The sequence below is a fragment of the Miniopterus schreibersii genome (genome assembly GCF_964146895.1).
Source record: "Miniopterus schreibersii genome assembly, chromosome: 13".
Lineage (NCBI taxonomy): Eukaryota > Metazoa > Chordata > Mammalia > Chiroptera > Miniopteridae > Miniopterus > Miniopterus schreibersii.
In genome coordinates, this window is record NC_138113.1 from 31,245,796 (window position 1) to 31,263,342 (window position 17,547).

General features: G+C 40.0%; 1 long non-coding RNA gene across 6 annotated transcripts in view; it reads left to right on the forward strand.

Annotated features, from left to right (window-relative positions):
- LOC308566451 overlaps nucleotides 1–17,547 on the forward strand; it is a 527,240-nt gene that overhangs the window by 342,321 nt on the left and 167,372 nt on the right. For all 6 annotated transcript variants that reach the window (XR_014000156.1, XR_014000157.1, XR_014000158.1 and 3 more), the window contains exon 3: nucleotides 16,452–16,628. This is a non-coding gene — a long non-coding RNA (uncharacterized lncRNA). The remainder of the gene's footprint in view (nucleotides 1–16,451; nucleotides 16,629–17,547) is intronic.

Consider the following 17,547-nt stretch of genomic DNA (forward strand, 5'->3'; position numbering starts at 1 on the left):
AGGAGTGAGAGTGAGGGGAATATTTGGAGGAAGAAAATTGTTTCTTAGGGAATACCATGTTGTAAATAAATTATTTTGGAAAAGCTATTTATTTATTTTGATGAAAAGCAACTCTCGTTTGAATGTTTGGAGATATTTGGGGACTTCTGCTTCGTGTACAAATAAAAAGGTCTCATAGAACTTTTCTGCTTGTGGGTTTGTTGTTTTTCTTTAGGTTCCCTTTTGCTTGACTATACACAAGCCAGTATTTGTTGTGCACTTATCAAATGTTGATGAATTGTGTATTAACTAGAATTAGGTTTAGTTGCTAGAAACAGGAAAAAAATATGTCCGTGGCTTCGGGGGAAAATGCATGCTTATTTCTCTCTGACATGACATTCTAGAGCAATGAAGTCTAAGGCTGTATGGCAGCTCTGTGCCCCCCCCATGGTAATCTTAGCTCTCCACTCTGTCACCTTGAACTAGAGTAGTCAGCCTCACGCTCTCCTGTGGCATGGGCAGTGCAGGCAGAAAGACAGAAGATGGGTAAAGAAGGGAGCTTCTCTCTCTCTCTCTCTCTCACACACACACACTCAATACACACTCCTTAAGATGGCAGAAGGACATTTCCACTTTTATCCCAATGACTGGAATTTAATCGTTTGACCACACATTACTGCTGAGAGACTGTGAAACGTAATCTGAATTTTGTGGAGTCCTGGTTGAATATTCTACTACAACGGAAAACAGGAGAACAGGTATTGGGGTACAAGTAGTATTCTTTTCACAAGCGTTTCCCTTATCGAGACACACAAACGCAGTTGAAAGGTGTGTAGGGAAATTGCACCTCTTATATCTTTAAAGGATACTTTGGAAAACATGGTAGAGCTGCCAAACATACATGAATTAGCTATACGAAATGGAAAATATGTACCATTCTGTTTGTTCTCTGACAGTATGAAATTACATAATGTCATCGATAGGGAAAATACTAAGCCAAATAAAACTGTAAACTCTTTACTGTAATTTAATCAATGAGTTGTTGTTTTTTATTGTTGTTGTTTTTACCAGATATATGTACACCTTCACTGAATGTGTTTATTTATATCACGGCTTTCCATGATTATGTAGCTTTGGGCACAAATGTTCTATTCTCTTTCACTAGTTCCAAGTTTTGACCATGGTAATTTGTAGTTTTGTTTATGGTACCTTGGATTATTTGAAAATAATGTCAACATATTTTTGTTAGTTTATTTCTCTCTTGTAATCTCTTGGTGCCTATGTCTCTTCCTCAGTATTTATCCACACCTTTTAATTCAGTTTCTTCCATAAATAATTCATAAGCCCTTGTTTCATTTTGGATAAACTGGGGTCCCTTGGTCAGGAGGAGATCAGAACCATGGACAGCAACACATACCTCATCCCTAAACCCCCATTCCCACCAGAGCTTTGTTTATGTCTGTAAATGTTTTGCTAACCCTGAGGTAGCAGAGACTCAAGCAAAACATTCTGGAAGGGAAGAGCACTGGGGAAAAAATCAGGGGTGGCCTACATAGCTCCCTACCCTTTCCTTCCCCCCACACACACTTCACCAACCACAGTAGTTTCTCTGCTGAACTCTCTCAACCCTTAATTTCTAACATCTACTTCTACTACCAAGGAAAGTATAGACTATGGAAAGTATAATAAACTTAAGATGGTATCTCATAATTTGTCCAGACTAAATTTCTTCCACATCTTAATGGTTTTAGCTTTGTTTTCAATTCAGGTGGATGAAGTAGGCATAATTCAAATTATTTGACATATTGCCAGGATTAATTAAAAGAAATGCCTAGGCTCCCGAGTCACTGGGTCCTGTGTGTTGTTGCTCATGTAAAGTGAAACTTCTCCTAATGATTCTGACTCATTTCTTCTTCGTACTTAAGCTTTAAGTAGTGATACTGGAGTTCAAGTCTTTTATTTTGTACATAATTAATTTAAAGCCCAGAAAATTCATATAATGAGTTCAGGCTTACATGGAAGATTAGTGGCAGATTGGGGAATGAACTCCTTGATTCCAAATCCCAGTCCCAGCACTACTCTTATCTATTTTAACACATCACTTCTTTGGAATATGAACAATAACTAGCTAGGAGATAGCAATAAAACACATAATTTATGGTCAACCTGAAGAATATCTAGTCAATTACCTTTCAGACAGAATTCTCAAACATATTATAAATTTTAGCTCTATTATTTCTTACTCTTCCATTTTGTACACATTCCTCTGAAAGTAGAACTCTTGAGCATCACATGCTATCTAACCTGAAGGAGCCACCCACTCCATCTGCTTGGGCTTAGCAGCTGGATACTGATAAACCATGAACCAGATGCATCCATGGGACTGGGAGCTGTCATTCGGGTGTCCTGAGCCAGAGCCCAGTGAGTAAGACCACCCTCCCTGGGCTCTGTCCTCGGATACTTCCATTGGCTAATAGTGATCCATAGTGATGTGTGAAATTTGGGAAATTCCCAACTGAAGAACTGATAAGACTCTGGGGTAGGCATAAATTCCAAAATAAAATTCAAGAGCATTTATACATAGCACAGTCGCGTCATTTTTAATTTTTTTTTTTTTTAATTCAATGCAGTGCCCTCAGTGCATGGCTTGTTTTCTCCTCTGATCCTCCTCATTTGTGTTGTTCTCTGCTCTCTCACTGAGGGCCGTGGCTAACCACATCCACCGGGCTTCGTGAGAATGCTGAGTTATCATGCAGGAGTTTTACCTCACACCGGGGAGGTATTAGTTGATAAGATCCACCTTGTTCAGATTTATTGCTTTAGCATATTTCATGCTAAAATTATTTTTTCTCCATCTGCTAAGGTTAGCACTCTAGTGGTATAATAAATTTACTCACCCTGTTTCTGTGATGTAGTTTGGAACCAACTTTATACTTTATTCGGCCTAATTGAAAATAGGATAAGATAAATGATGCACTTTGAATTTCTCTCTCAGACACACCATCGTTCATTGCTTCAAGGGAGATGAGCACATCTGATTGTAATTTTAGTGGTTCAGTAAAACAAAAGTTCCCATGGCAAAAATATAGCATGAGCCATTGTCATCACCCAGTGGAGTCTTGTAAAAAAAAAAAAAAACATTCAATGTTGTTTTCCCCTCAGATGAAATATTGCTTTTCATTTAAATACAAAACTAGTGGCCATCTTTCCAAAACATGTTATGAAAAGAAATATATTTCAGCGGAAATATGGGACTTGGTATTTATTTACATCTGATGCTCAAACAAAAGGCCACATTTAGAATTTGATAGCCTTAGCTTAGTAGGACATTTGCATTCCCTTCTCTTACTCAGTCTTCTGCTTGGAATTGAGTTGTTTTGGGCCATTTTGAAAGAGAAGAAAGACTATGTAAGGTGTTTATTATGTGTTAGATTGTTATAGGCCCATACCCTTGTGGCGTTTCCTTCAGCTTTGATCTTGTACTTAACCGTGAGACTTGCTTTGGCCAAGGAGACATCAATAAATGTGATGCGGGCAGAGGCTTTAAAAGTGTTTGCAGATCGGGACTTGGAATGCAGCTGCCGCGATAAGAAGCGGTGACTAGCCTGCTGCAGGCCGTGGGCCGAGCTGACAGACAGCACCAGCCTCTAGATGTCTGCATGAGGTCATCGTAGATTGTGCAGCCCTCGTTGAGCCACCAGATAACTATAGTTGCATGAATGAAGCTTGCTAAGACTAGAAGAACTGTCTAGCTGGGTTCAGTCTAAATTGTTGATCTCCAGAATCAGAAGAAAATAAAAGTGTTTTTACTTTTTTATTTTGACTTAGTTTTTAAAAAATGTTTAAGATTTCGGTAATATACATATAACATGCTTTTAAATTTTAATCCACAACTTTCTGAGATAGTTTGTTATGCAGTAATCAGTAAATGATAGGATACATAAAGCCTCTTGCCAATAAACACAGGACTTTGTGGTTAGGGTCAAGAATGATGGATAGACTAAAGCCTGGGTTAAGTCGAAGTTATGGCTGGATGGAGGTTGCTGAGGAGACTATGATAAATGTACTGGAAGCTCAAGATAAGGAAACATTGGGAACCATATATTTTATTACTGTTTATAAGCATGATCTGCCTCAGTTTCCTTATTTATAAAATGGGCATCGGGAGGGTGCTTATCTGATGAGAATTAAATAATCCACATAGAGCGCTCAGAGCAGGTCTTGGCACAAAGTAAACATGCAATAAGTATACACTATTATCTCGTGTACATAAAATATTAATGTGATTGGCCACGTCTCCTTGTAGCCAGGATATTACTGACTCGTGAAGTCAAGGCAATAAACAGGGCTGATTAGACATTGTGATTCTAGATTACTTAATAAGTGATGTGCGTGTTATGGCCCAGCTGCAGAGAGCGATCTGCAAATTGGCCACTGGGCCCTTCTCAAATGTCTCCACAGGGAAGTTACTTTTAAATCAAGTTAACAATGCAGCTTGCATGAGGTTTTCAAAAGAAGCAGGTCACTCCCAAATTACCAGTTTGACATAGCTCTATACCTTAAGACACCAGAAAAGAAAAGTAACATATAATAGAAATACCTCTAGGCAGTCCTGTTTCCCATGCCTGACCATTTTCACCAATGCAGAAAAAACTATCAAATGATTAATATGATTAAAACTATCAAATGATAAATTAACATTGACAGTCTGATGACAAAGAGATGGCAGGAGTCTGTATCTGAGCATAAGCCGGAGCATAGGCACATTTAGTGTGTGAAGCTACTCTACATTTCACCAGGAATGGTGTATTTATTTTCCAAAGGCATAATTTGTGTGTTGTGGTCTCGGTTTGAATCATGAATGTGTAGCCAATGTTTAAGAGGGAAAATGTTATGACGATTCTCTGTCCAGAGCTTTCAGGCTCTATTGAAATGTCACAGTGCTTGGTGAATCTTCCCTCCCTCCCTCCCTCCCTCCCTCCCTCCCTCCCTCCCTCCCTCCCTCCCTCCCTCCCTCCCTCCCTCCCTCCCTCCCTTCCTTCCTTCCTTCCTTCCTTCCTTCCTTCCTTCCTTCCTTCCTTCCTTCCTTCCTTCCTTCCTTCCTCTTTCCATGTTTTTTGTTTTGTTTTGTTTTGTTTTTTAGTATTTTTTGTAGGTATGCTTGACTGGGGAGAACAGGGGTATATGTTTATTAAAATGTTATCATGTGCTGTACCATGTCTGACTTTTTCAGTTATTAAAAAGTGAAAGTAAGATCTTTAACCTTTCTATGCCCCTTCTTCATTATCTCTAGATTTAGGAAACCTTAGTAGGAGTGAGTTAGGAGACCAAAAGCTGTTATTTGTTTGTAAAGCAGTAAGTATATCATGGTGGTCAAGAGACTGGTCTCGGGGTCTGGAAAAGCTGGGTTCAAATCCACACACCACACTTTCTAGGAGTCTGACATTGGGCAGACTAATTAGTCTTTTTGAAGCTCAGTCTCCCACTTACTAAGCACATTTAGTAATTCCGCCTCAAAGGGTAGCTGAGATGATGAAATGATTTTGTGTATGCAACATAAATGGTACATAAATAGTGTCAGTAAATGACAAGGATGCTGCTTATGATTTCATTTACTAGGACGTGCTGAGCTATGTTATGAAAATTTACACAGCCACCCACTCTGTCCATACACCCTGTGCTACTTATGACCAACTGGTAACATTCAAGGTCACGTCCACACATCAGCACAGACCTTACTGATTGCGAAGCTCAAACTTGTGGCCATACTCGTATCACTCTAACACCCTGATCTCACCAACCAACAGGCCATATACACACTTGCCTCCTGAAGCTGATTCAAAATGAAGAGCAGTAGAAGCAACATGAGACATGGCACAGAAAAACCCTGGAGAGGATTAGTCCAACCTGCCCATTTTTCAAACGCGTGCTGTCCAGTAGCCACTAGCGACATGTGACTGTTCAGCCCTCGGGATGTGGCTAATTTGAACTGAAATGTGCCCTAAGTATAAAATATACACTAGATGTTAAAAACTTAGTACAAAAATAAATGTAAAATATTGCATTAATAATTATGCATTGATTACATGTCGAAATGATTATATTTTAGATATGTTAGATGTTAAAATTAATTTGACTCTTTAAAACTTTTTTAAAATGTAACTACTAGAAAATTTAAAATTACAAGTGGGTTCACATTTGTGGGTCACATTATGTTTTCATCGAGCAGCACCTTTTCAAACAAAGCACACCAGTCCTAGAGATGTGAGGTGACTCACCCAAGGTCGCTCAGCTTTCACTGGCAGACCGCAGATGTGATTCCAGATTGCCTAGTTTACATTGATTTCCCCCTCAACATGCAGCCTTCTTTAGCTAAGGATTTTTTTCTTTTTGACTGTCGAATTGGGTCCCTGATGATGTCTGGGTCCCTGAAAACGGAGGATTCTTTGAAAACACTGTCAGCACCTCCTCTGTGACTGGCTGTGCTTTTTGAATTTATTTTTTATTTTTTTGTGATTGCACTGCCTGGGAGACTGTGCTGCTGTTATCCATTTCTCGCGTTGGTTACAGAAATTGGTATTGTATCTAAAACAATTGCTGTTATTAACAGGTTAAGCTGCTGGGATGTTAAAATAAAGGCTGCCCAGCTTTAGTGCATTTTGTTGTAATCATCTCCCAGATGCCTTGTCGGAAATCAATTCAAGTTCAAAACTGGCTGGAATTGGGAGGTCAAGGCTTTGGCAGACTAAATATTTTATCTTCTGTTCATGTCTGGAGCTTTTAAAGATGTGGACTAGGGGCTCTTTTCTCATACCCCATCTGGACAAAGATGATTGGCTTTGCTATTTTGCCCAGGTTGGGGCAAGGTTAAAATCAATTATAATCAATTATTAAGAGTCTTCTGTGGCCGTGTTGCTTAAAAGCGGATTTTAAAAGTTTCTCAGTTCTGAAACATGCATATGTTAGTTGCTGCTGGAGATGCTGTTCTTCTAGAATGTCAAATATAGATGTTATCAGCATCAGGAGTAAATACACAGAACCTCTCCTCCTTATTTCCTTGATACCTGCATTTCAGGACTATGAGGAAAACCTAAAGAGCCTGAGATAATCATCGTTGCTGCACCAAGTTGCAAAATCTTGTTACCTTCTTCTAAGTGTTAGACAACTAGAGCTATTTATAATTTAGTCACATTGTCAAATTATTTCCTAGGAGTTTATTGAGAGGCTCTCTGCATTTCTTATGTGCTCGTTTGCAATGGAAATGCACCTATAAGTGCTCCATCTAAGGTAGATTGAAAGAGACACAGAGTTCTAATTCCATAGTGATTTCGAGACAACCCAGATACAAGCCCTACATTTTACACTGAGGAAACTGAGGCCTGGAGCATGTAAGTGACCCCCCAATTCTTACAGCTATCCCCAGGGAGAATCATAGCTCTTAGTTCCTACATGCAGGTTTGGTCCCTAAACATCCAAATGAATCTTTTTCTTTTATACAGTATTTTCATACACTATTAATTTTCTTCACAATGATTTGAGAAGAAAACTTATTCAAACAAAATGAATATCATTCTGAACCTTGGACCAAGACATGAACTCAATAAACAGAATATAATTTTAAGGTGTTCTCAAAAGGGCACTTAGCTTTGTCCTTTATCTCATTTTCTGTGAACGGAAATCCTTTGTATTTTCAGATTTCGCACAGACCCAGTACCCAAGGGTTCAGAACGCTGCCAGAAAAATATTCCATTGCATTCATAGTCTGTTTAGAAGAACTTTAGAAAATATACCAGAATTTTTCCGAAGACAGGTCCAATCCCAGCTATTGAATGAGGAGCACAGACTACATGCCCACTTAGTCTAGGATGAGCCCATCATTAGCAAACACAACCATGTATTTTCATAGCAAGCTCCGCATCCTTGTAATAGGCTAACAAAAGAGCAAAAAAGCTCAACATTTTTAATTTGGGAAAAGGAAGCCCAGGGAATTTGGGGGAGTAGCATATCTTCGAATTCTAACCCTCGCCTCCCTCTCCATCGGCAAAATAAAGACCCTGTGGCACACAAGGAGCTATCAATAAATGTTAACTATAGTAATGATAACAGATAATAATAATTATTATTCATAATGATAGCAGCAGCAGCCACAGTGATAAAATGTATATTCTCGATTTCTAACACCATGTTACTTTCCTTTGGATCTATATGGACCCATATGGGATGTAATCGCTTCAGTGCCTCTTCAGATCAAAAATTCTCTGGATGAATTTCTCACCTTGGCTTATTTCACAGCAATATAATTCATATGGCCGAACCCTTCAAACCTTCCTCTGTGTTGAAAGACATTGTTCACTTGGATTGTTGGTTCGGTTCTAAGAACAATTTATTCACTGCTTGTGCAAGGACAACCTGAATTTGATATTCCGAGGGCTAATTAACTGGTGGAACTTTTCACTCTCCCTTTCTGTGTTCCATCGAAGTTTGTAGCACATTGTATTAGCACGAGCTTTGAAGACCTTGGGCACCCAGCAGGCATAATGCGGTGGTTACGGAACGTGCAAGGGTTGTGGAGCAGAGGGGTGAGAAAGGCCTGCCGCTCACTGGTGGCGACAGCAAGTCAGTTCACCTACCGGAGCCTCTTGTTTCTCACATAGAAAATGGAGACAATAGCACTTACTTTCTACTATCATTTTGAGTGTCAACATTAACATAATGCAAGTAAAACTCTAAGCAAAATACTTGATGAGTGCTAAGTGATTCTTAAGTGGCACCTACTATTTTTGTTTTGTGCATTCATACAACTCATAAGCCATGGTGTTTATTTTAGGACAGTGAAAAAACACTTAAATTATATCCACTCATGGTGTCAGCCCACAAATATCTATTGATTGACTGATGACTTATATGAGCCAGACACTGTGCTAGACCAGGGGGTGAGAGAGATAGTAAGAGAGGCTGCTTTAAAAATGAATGGTGGGGCGTAGGGGATCGTGAGAGAGAAAAAATAAACAAGCAATTTCAACAAATTGCATTAGAGTTTCACTGCCCATTAATTCTCATCGGGTTTGGTAGCTGATTTGGCTTGTCTCCCCGTAGCTAACAGCTCAGAAGACCAAGCTTTGTTATCTGTGGATTCCATGTACACATACTTTGCTTTGAAGTTGTGCAGGCCTTTGCCCTGTGTTTACATAGCTCCTCCATCCAAACAACTCAAGCACTTGAAATTGGCTCAGGAACCTAGTGTGTAACTTCCTAGCTGAGAAGAGAAACTGAAAATGTACTCTACCTGCTAGAGTGTTGACATAGCAACAGATAAAGAAGCTGGAGAAAATGACTCTCCATTTTCAAAGGTACCCTGTGATGTCCTGCCCTTTATGTTTCCTTGCCTGGGTATGGTTTCTTCGTAATTGGTTTTGCATCTGATAAGATGAACATGGAGCATTCACAGTATGTTTGTTGTCTGTTGCCAATTACAAGCTACCGAACACCAGCAGGGCCACCATCCTTGCATTCAACACCAGCCTTCCCCTAGTTCTGTTCGGACCTACTGGCCTCGTACCAGGCATAGGAGCACAGGAAGGGGAGCCCTGTGTAGTTTTCTAGGAGAAGAGAGTGTTTTTAAGGAATGAATACTCTAGAACACCCCTATTTTCTTTACCTTTGTGAAGGGAATACCCTGTGTTTTAAATAATTATTCATGTTATATCCAATGAGTAAATGCAGAGATTGAAAGCTTCTATTTATTCTGTACAGTGAACATAAAAATCTGGAAACAGCATCTGCTTCTCATTTAAATGTATTTTTTCTAATTATTTAGATGTATAGAGGCATCAAGCCAGGTTTCAATCAACAACAAGTCTTGGGTTATCTAAACAAAACCTCAAACCTGAAGCCACTGGTCATAACACAATGGCTTAAAGACCTCAGTGTGGCCTCTGATGCAAAGTGGTTGTAACTCCTGGATCATGAGCAAGATTGGTTTTGGTTTTAAATCAAGTCTGAATGTGTAGAGAAATATGGGTAGAACTACGTATTTCCTGATACCTAAAAAATCAGGTAATTTAGCCCGGTAGGGCGTGGCTCAGCGGTTGAGCATCGACCTAGGATCCAAGCGATCAGGGTTCGAGTCCCGGTCAGGGCACATGCCCGAGTTGCAGGCTAGGCAGCCAATCAATGACTCTCTCATTATTGATGTTTCTATCTCTCTCTCTCTCTCCCTCTCCTTTCCTCTCTCTGAAATCAATAAAGATATATTTTTTAAAAAAAATCAGGTAATTTAACCTTCATCCTGAGTCACCTGTCCTTTTGAAAAATAAGCTTGGGAATCATGATTACTGTCTCTTGTTTTAAACGTAGGAGAATAAAGACCATTTGGTGTCTTTGTATGATTTGATTATATTGATTAGTTATTTGAAGTACATGAAAGAATGCAGTGCCTCAAATATTAACTGGTAGAATTTCGACCCCCCAATTCCATGAGTCACAAAACAGAGGAGTCTACAATAAAGAAACATTGATTTTTCAGAAACTCTGTAGGTACTCACAGTTATAGTCAGGTGAATAGATACGCTGTAACTCAGGAGATAAAGGAATTAGGAATTTTGAGGAATTGGGCCATGAGAACCATCTTCTCTCAACAGCAGATATGGATATGGGAACCTAGCCAGCAAATCTGTAGCTTCAGGACAGATCTGTGCTGCGTGGATGATCCCACAGCCAAAATGAAGACAGAAACAAAGGAGGGCCTGAATGAGAAGGAGAGGGCTGGCCCCGATTGCTTTAGGAATGGCGTTTGCAAGGCAGTGGGAGAAAATGGAGTTGTTCCTCACCCTGCTCACCCCTCTCCTCTACGAGGACAGAGCTTCTTGATGCCCCTGGGCACAGCTCTGACTGCAGATTGACTTTTCAGAGGAAGTCATCACCTGTCTCCTAATTACTTTTGAGACTAAATTCCAGCTGATCAGGACTAGAGGCTGAAAGGATGTTGATTTGGGGTGAAATTGTATTTTCTATTGATTTTCAGATAATATTCAGTATGTTCTCTGGATGTAAATGGAAAAGTTTTTCAAAAACCATCCTGTCTATCTCTCTGGCTTGCCCACCATACCTGTCTCAGTCTTGTTTCACTAGCTCTCCAACTTACTGTACTCATTACCCCTTGTGATATATGATAATTGAATTTAGGACAAGAGTTTAAACTTTTATACATTTTTTATGGTTTATAACCTGCCTAATTTCAAAAAGGATTTGAGGCAGCAGGAGTAAATGGCACTGGGAGTTACACAGATATTTTTACTTTGCATTTGGCCCGTAATCTCTTAGACTGCATATATTTCCATAACTCTGAGCTAGGATCATATTTGGATGACCTTTTGTCCAGGGTAGAATTCACAGAATTGCAGGAGGTGGAAAATGAATTCCTCAGTATTTACAAAATGATTGCAGGCACATCTAAATGAATTAAATATTTTGTCCAGTCTTGGGGTAATGGCTCTGCTAATTATATTGTTTTATACTTAAGACATGTTTCTTGCTCTGGAGGAAAGGAGAGGAAGAAGGTGAGAAGATTTAAAGTACCTCTTGGATTGCTGTGTGACTTTGGGCAAATTACTGACAACTCTGAGCTCTAGATTCATCATCTGTTAAATGGAGATAATAAACCAACGGCATCTCCATTGTAGGATTGTTTTGAGGATCAAATGATATAATGTACATGCAAGAGCTTCGTAAATAATAAGTCACTGTGTATCATGCAGACAGTGGGGGTGAAGGCTTTATTTACTTCAATCTCAGTATCATCGGTGAGAGAGACCAGGCCTTAGCTCTCTGGGATGCTCTACGGAAAGTGCCTCATTGTGTTTGGACTTTATTTATTGAATGCATTTGAATGAGCGATCATTCTGAGAGCAGAGAGTCATTCAATTTGATTTCACAATGGGGTGATGGGTGAGGTGGAAACTGCATTCTCAAATGCATTATCCAGAATACAGGAAACAAAACCACTTTTTAAAAGTGACTCATCTTTAATATCTCACAGCAGGTTCGAAATACTTTATTCATTCATTTTTATAGCAAACTCTTAATTGAGAATGTCATAAACCGCTTTGAAGAGAGAGGCAATCACGACCTGGAAAATTAAGTGGAGTAATATACAAATAGGCTTTTGTCTGGCTGGAGGTTTTCGCTTATTCGCAATGTGCCTTTAGGTTATCTTAGCAACACATGCTCCCTTTTCCTTACCCCGCTGGCAGTGTGTCTTTTGGGGGGCCAGTGGATGCTGAACATGAAAAACGGTTCCCCATATGTTGCTTTTTTCTTGTCTGTGTTACAAAGTCTTTCTGACGCATTTATTCTCAAAAACAAACACTACTTTCATCATTCTTCAACACCCTTCGTCTTCTCACTTCATCTGTCTTTTGCTGTCTATCCAATGTCCTTTCTGTGTGGGCCACACAAATATGTTGTGAATGAATGAAGTGGGAGCCCCCTTCCAGCTCTTCTCCATGAAACCAACCTTCACCCACGTCCAGAGTAAGTACCCTCTTCTCTTGATTTCTTTACAACTTATCGTCTCCATAATGTAGCGCTTTAGAAAATATATTCTTTTCGCCTGGCTTTTAAAAATATCTTGTCCCACCCTCTGCTATCCCAACTGTGTGACAAGTTATGGGAAGAATACAGGCTTCTAAGTTGGATGAACTTAGATGAAACCCCAAGTTCTGCCATTTTCTACCTGTCGCACCTGAGGCACCAGGGTACAGTAATTATAATTAAATCATAGGGTTGTTGAAAGAGGTAAAAGAGACAGCTTATATGAAGCATAAAGCACATAATAAGAGCTCATTAAATTCTTGTACGAAGATTAATTCATTAATTCTTCTCTAGATAAAGCTTTCTCTTTCAGGTGAGGCGAAAGAGAAAAAAATTTCCTAACTAAAGACACATTTCTCCATCACCTTCCCCCCACCTCAAATTTATGATCCCTTAAACTACTGAAGACCCTGTGAACTTTCACTTAACTTCAGTCTTGCAGCTTCAACAAATGTTCATTGCTTTCAGTTTAATCTTTTTTTTAAACAAACCTTAATTGAGCTCCTACTATGTGCCAGATAATTTCCTAGACACAATCAAGAAAATGTTTATTAACTTCCAAAGTCCCTGTCTGCAGATTTATGAAATACTTTCTTAAGCCATGGGTTGAAATAATATTCCTCCCTTCCTCTCCCATATACATATGCCATTTAAAAATTAAGCTTGGGCAGGGGCAAGAAAGTATCTGTAGAGAGAATTTAATGGATTACAGCTTTCTAGATCACTTTCCTTTTTATCTTTTTAAAAAATTTATCTTTATTGTTGAAAGTATTATAGATGTTCCCTTTTTTCCCTTTCAACAAGCTAAGCACCTAGGCTAAATGACATTGTTTGTGCAAGGTATAAACCAGGCCCCACATTTCATCCCGTGGCATTAACTTGTTTTTGTACAAAGTCACCATGCTCACTTTACATCATTTCAGCCCTTTTGCTTTCATTTTATTAGAAATGGATCCATCATTTTAGCTCATAACTTCTAGTTTCCCCCATTTTATTTTTCCACATGTGATCCATTTGGTTATAAAACAATTGATTCAAAGGCAATCTTTAGCTAGCCTAACAGTATTAACAGTCTACTGCCAAAGACTCCTGACTAATTTATCTTTTTAAAGGACAGAGTATTCACACAGTTCTCTAATCAAGATAGAGCAGCTTACTGAGACTTAAAAGACTAGAAAAAAGGCAAAATAACTTTGCACTGATGATACTAAAAGCTAAATAATTGTCTGTCTCTTCCCACTTGTAGTAACAAACAGCCAACAGATTCTTATTGACTTTGGTAGTGTCACTGAACTTTCAAGTTGAGAAATACTGTCCAGTCACTTGTTCCCCAAATTGAGGTCCACGGGCCAGCAGCATCTGCATAGCATGGGAACTTGCTGGGAATGCAAAATCTCAGGCCCACTCCTGGCCAACCGAATCAGAATCTGTATTTTAACAGAGTCCTTAGGTGAGCTGTAAGTCCCTTAAATTTTTAAAGTGCCATTCTAGTAAACCTCCACCTCTGCCCTCCTTTTAAGAGATGAGAAAGTTTAAACCGAGTGTTAGTGTGGAGCTCAGACTGGAATCTTAGCCCCCTGACTCCAAGTTCACTGGTCTCTTCTGTACTCAGGCCTACCTCCGTAGCATCCTAACTCTTAGGGTGGAAGCAAGTTGCTGTTGCCCAGTTGCTCACTCCAGGTCTGGCCTTGTCTTGCTTACTTTTCTGGTTGACGTTTGGTGTCCTAGAAAAGTAGACTTCAAATTTAGAGCATGACTTTCCCTTTAACACCCATTTCCCTGGTGTGGGAAGGCATTTACCTTACCATAGGATATTGCATAAAACCTCCTAAATAAGAATGAACCCTTAATATGGCCAGAACCCTTTTTATTGTCATTTACATTTGTCAGCATCTATGATAGGAATTTTACCACCTGACATTCTTTTCCTATCTCACAGCTCACGATTGCATAGTACACCCCCCACTCATAGGAGGAAGATCGAAAAGGCTGAGCCAAACCCTGTTAACAAAACAGTCCCCTGAAGGGCTATAATATTGCTCAGTGGTAATATCATCCCTGTGCATTTTATCTTGTACACGAAATCTGGGCTAATTATCATTTTCTCTTACAGTGTATTTTAGACCATTGTGTTTTTGTGTCCCTGCCTAGTTCATTAAGCAGGGTTTTACAGCTCCTCCAGTAACAGGATTGCTATTGACACTTTCATTAGACCCATAATTCAAATGCTTGTCTGCATTCCAAATGGAAGGCTCTCGGTCCAGAACCACAATCTGGCCACCGACCGTATGTTGGCTTTTAGAACTGTCATAAACTCATCATCACATTCAAGTTCTCGAAGGGTCAAAATCTGCTTTCTTGGTGAACTGTCTCCATCCAGCAAACAGTCAACGGGTCCTCCAAGAACAGCCAGCCAAGCTTTCTCTGTAGCTCTCTGAAAATCCTTCCAAACATTTTTCAGTATATTGTGACTATAACACAGATAATCATTGTCTCTATTTAAATATTAATTCTCTAGTGATCATGATAGTCTTTCCTTTTTTAGTTGTATTTTGTTTTTCTCTCTGACAAGCTTCAAGAAAAGGTCCAATGCAAATATTTGATTTAATTTACAATAAAGCTTTTGAGGAGTGCTACTAGACAACAGAAATTTCTGCCTTTCAATTTTGAGGAGGCAACTATCTGGGCCTCTTCTGTCACTAAGAAGAAGCAGGAAACCTAAGCAGACCTCTGTAGCTTCAGACCTCTGTAGCTTCCGTGTGCAGGCAAGGTTTCCAACCTTTACAAATTGCTGTTAGCTACTTAATTGAACATACAATTGCAGACCATATATTTCAATATACAGTTAATTGTGTTTGATTTAAAAGGCTGCTGATTGGGTGCTTTGCTTTTGCTTTCAGGCCAAGTAACAGAGAAAAAAAAATTATTTTGGGATAATTTTCACCTTCTTGATATGTTTGCCTTTAAGAATAAAAGAAAGAGAGGAAGAAATGGAAAAAAACACAAAAGTATAGCCTTGTACTATTTCTTCAAGTTCTTTCTTGGTTCTTACCCTTACCTGAGCACACGCACTGGATTACCTACTTCGTTTGGTTTACTCCAGCCAATCTCCTAGCTGGATTCCTGAAATAGGAAGGTCCTCTGCTAGAATGGGCTAAGACCATTTAGCAGGGGAAGGATGCAAAGCTGACTCTATCGCTGACTGGGACAGTGTGGCTTCATTTTGCAGTAACACTGCCGTGGGGTGAGAAAATGACTTCAGCGTTCTTCCCGATGCATTTATTCCACTGTGCGCCTTCACAAACACATCCAATCGCAGGAGGGAGGTCAACGACAATGTAGGGTTTAGAGACTGTTGCTTGGAAATCACACTCACTTAAATACCTGAATCTGTCCATCAGCCATGCCATCGCGTATTCCAGGCCTGTGCAGAAGAGTGATTTGCAATCTCCTTGCTTTTCATTTCAAGTAGCATCACTCACTTTAAGCCAGATATTCAGGCCTCTTCAGAAGCCTCCAGGGTGAAGGACAAGTAAGAAGAAGCTTATCGAATCTTTCACAACTGTGGCCGGCTGCATCTACTGCTTCAAACTGGTTACATCTTTCTCTGGTGTTTTATTTAAAAACCGCACGTTCTTCCTTTCATGTGACAAGGAATAGGGATTTTTACCGCATAATTTCATGATCCCTTTGGCTCCTCTGTGGTGCTGTTCAGTTACTAGATCACTCTCCAGGTCCGAAGCTGGGGCAGAATTTCTGGGGTTGGGAGAGAGGACACAGTGTTTGATTTTGCAGATTCGTCCCTTTTTAATTATCTTCCCTCATCTTCTATACGCTCAGGCTGCAGAAGTAGATTCTGTTTTTTTCTTTTTCACTTACAGGGACTTACCAGTTTGGGCATCTTCCAGAGCTGAAAACCGATCACAAATATGAAACAGATTTCACTACTGGACTTGAACTCCACATAAAAAAAACAACAAGATTCTCAAAATAAATGAACAAGGTCTTCACCAAAGAGTACATGCAATGTGAAGGGCGGGAAACCGAGGAAGTAAGAGGTAAATTTCTAATGAAAACACGTTTGCTGTGTGGTCAGGTATATAGAAAATATGCTTCTAAGCTAAAGGCAGTGTCTTTCTCAGTTGAGGGCCAGGGCAGGGAAGATCATTTTTAATTAGCAAAACATACTGGATGATCCTGGGTCTGTCTGTCTAGCTATTCATTATGGGAATGTTGAGAAATGCTAGGTACTTTCTAAAGACATCATTTTGGGGGAGGCCTGGGCTTAGTGAAGGAAATGACTTTCACAATAAACACTTGTGTGAACATTTTGCAAATTATTGTGCTTCAGAAATTGTGGCAACCGCATCTCGTAAACCTATATACAGGATAACAAGGGATCATCGTATCAGGGGCAAAGATACAATAAAACTCGTATACCCTGTTTATCTTGATGCTGGGGGAGGGAGAAAATGGGGTGGGCTCGCTAGAATATACAAAGACCATCTAGGGTAGGCACCTGCAATTTTAGCTTTTCCTGGTGTGAAAAAGGTGGGGCAAATGTGTATGTATTTATGGATGAATGGAGTGTTCTTTATCTTTTTTCTTTCCTGGCCTATTAAATAGTTTAGTGGCTCCATCCATTCTGTCCTGACAGGAAGCATCTGTGAGTTGCCAGATTTGTTTCTGGGGCTCTTGTGACTCAGAATCAAAGACTAAGGAAAAGATAGAAGGCAGAAATGCCGTGGTGACCTGGCCTCGCGAGGAAGGTGGGAGCTTGGAACACAGTGACGGGACGCACCCGGTCCCCAGGAAAAGGGCAGAGGCGGGCACGGCCCGGCCCCTGGGCTGCGAAGGTGCCAACTGTGCCTGAGGAGTGAGGGTGCAGCATGGCGCAGCGTGAGCGCCCGCAGCAGGTGGGGTGACTTTGAGGGCGATGGAGCTTGAACGGTGAGCCCGGGAGCTCCCAGAGCGGGC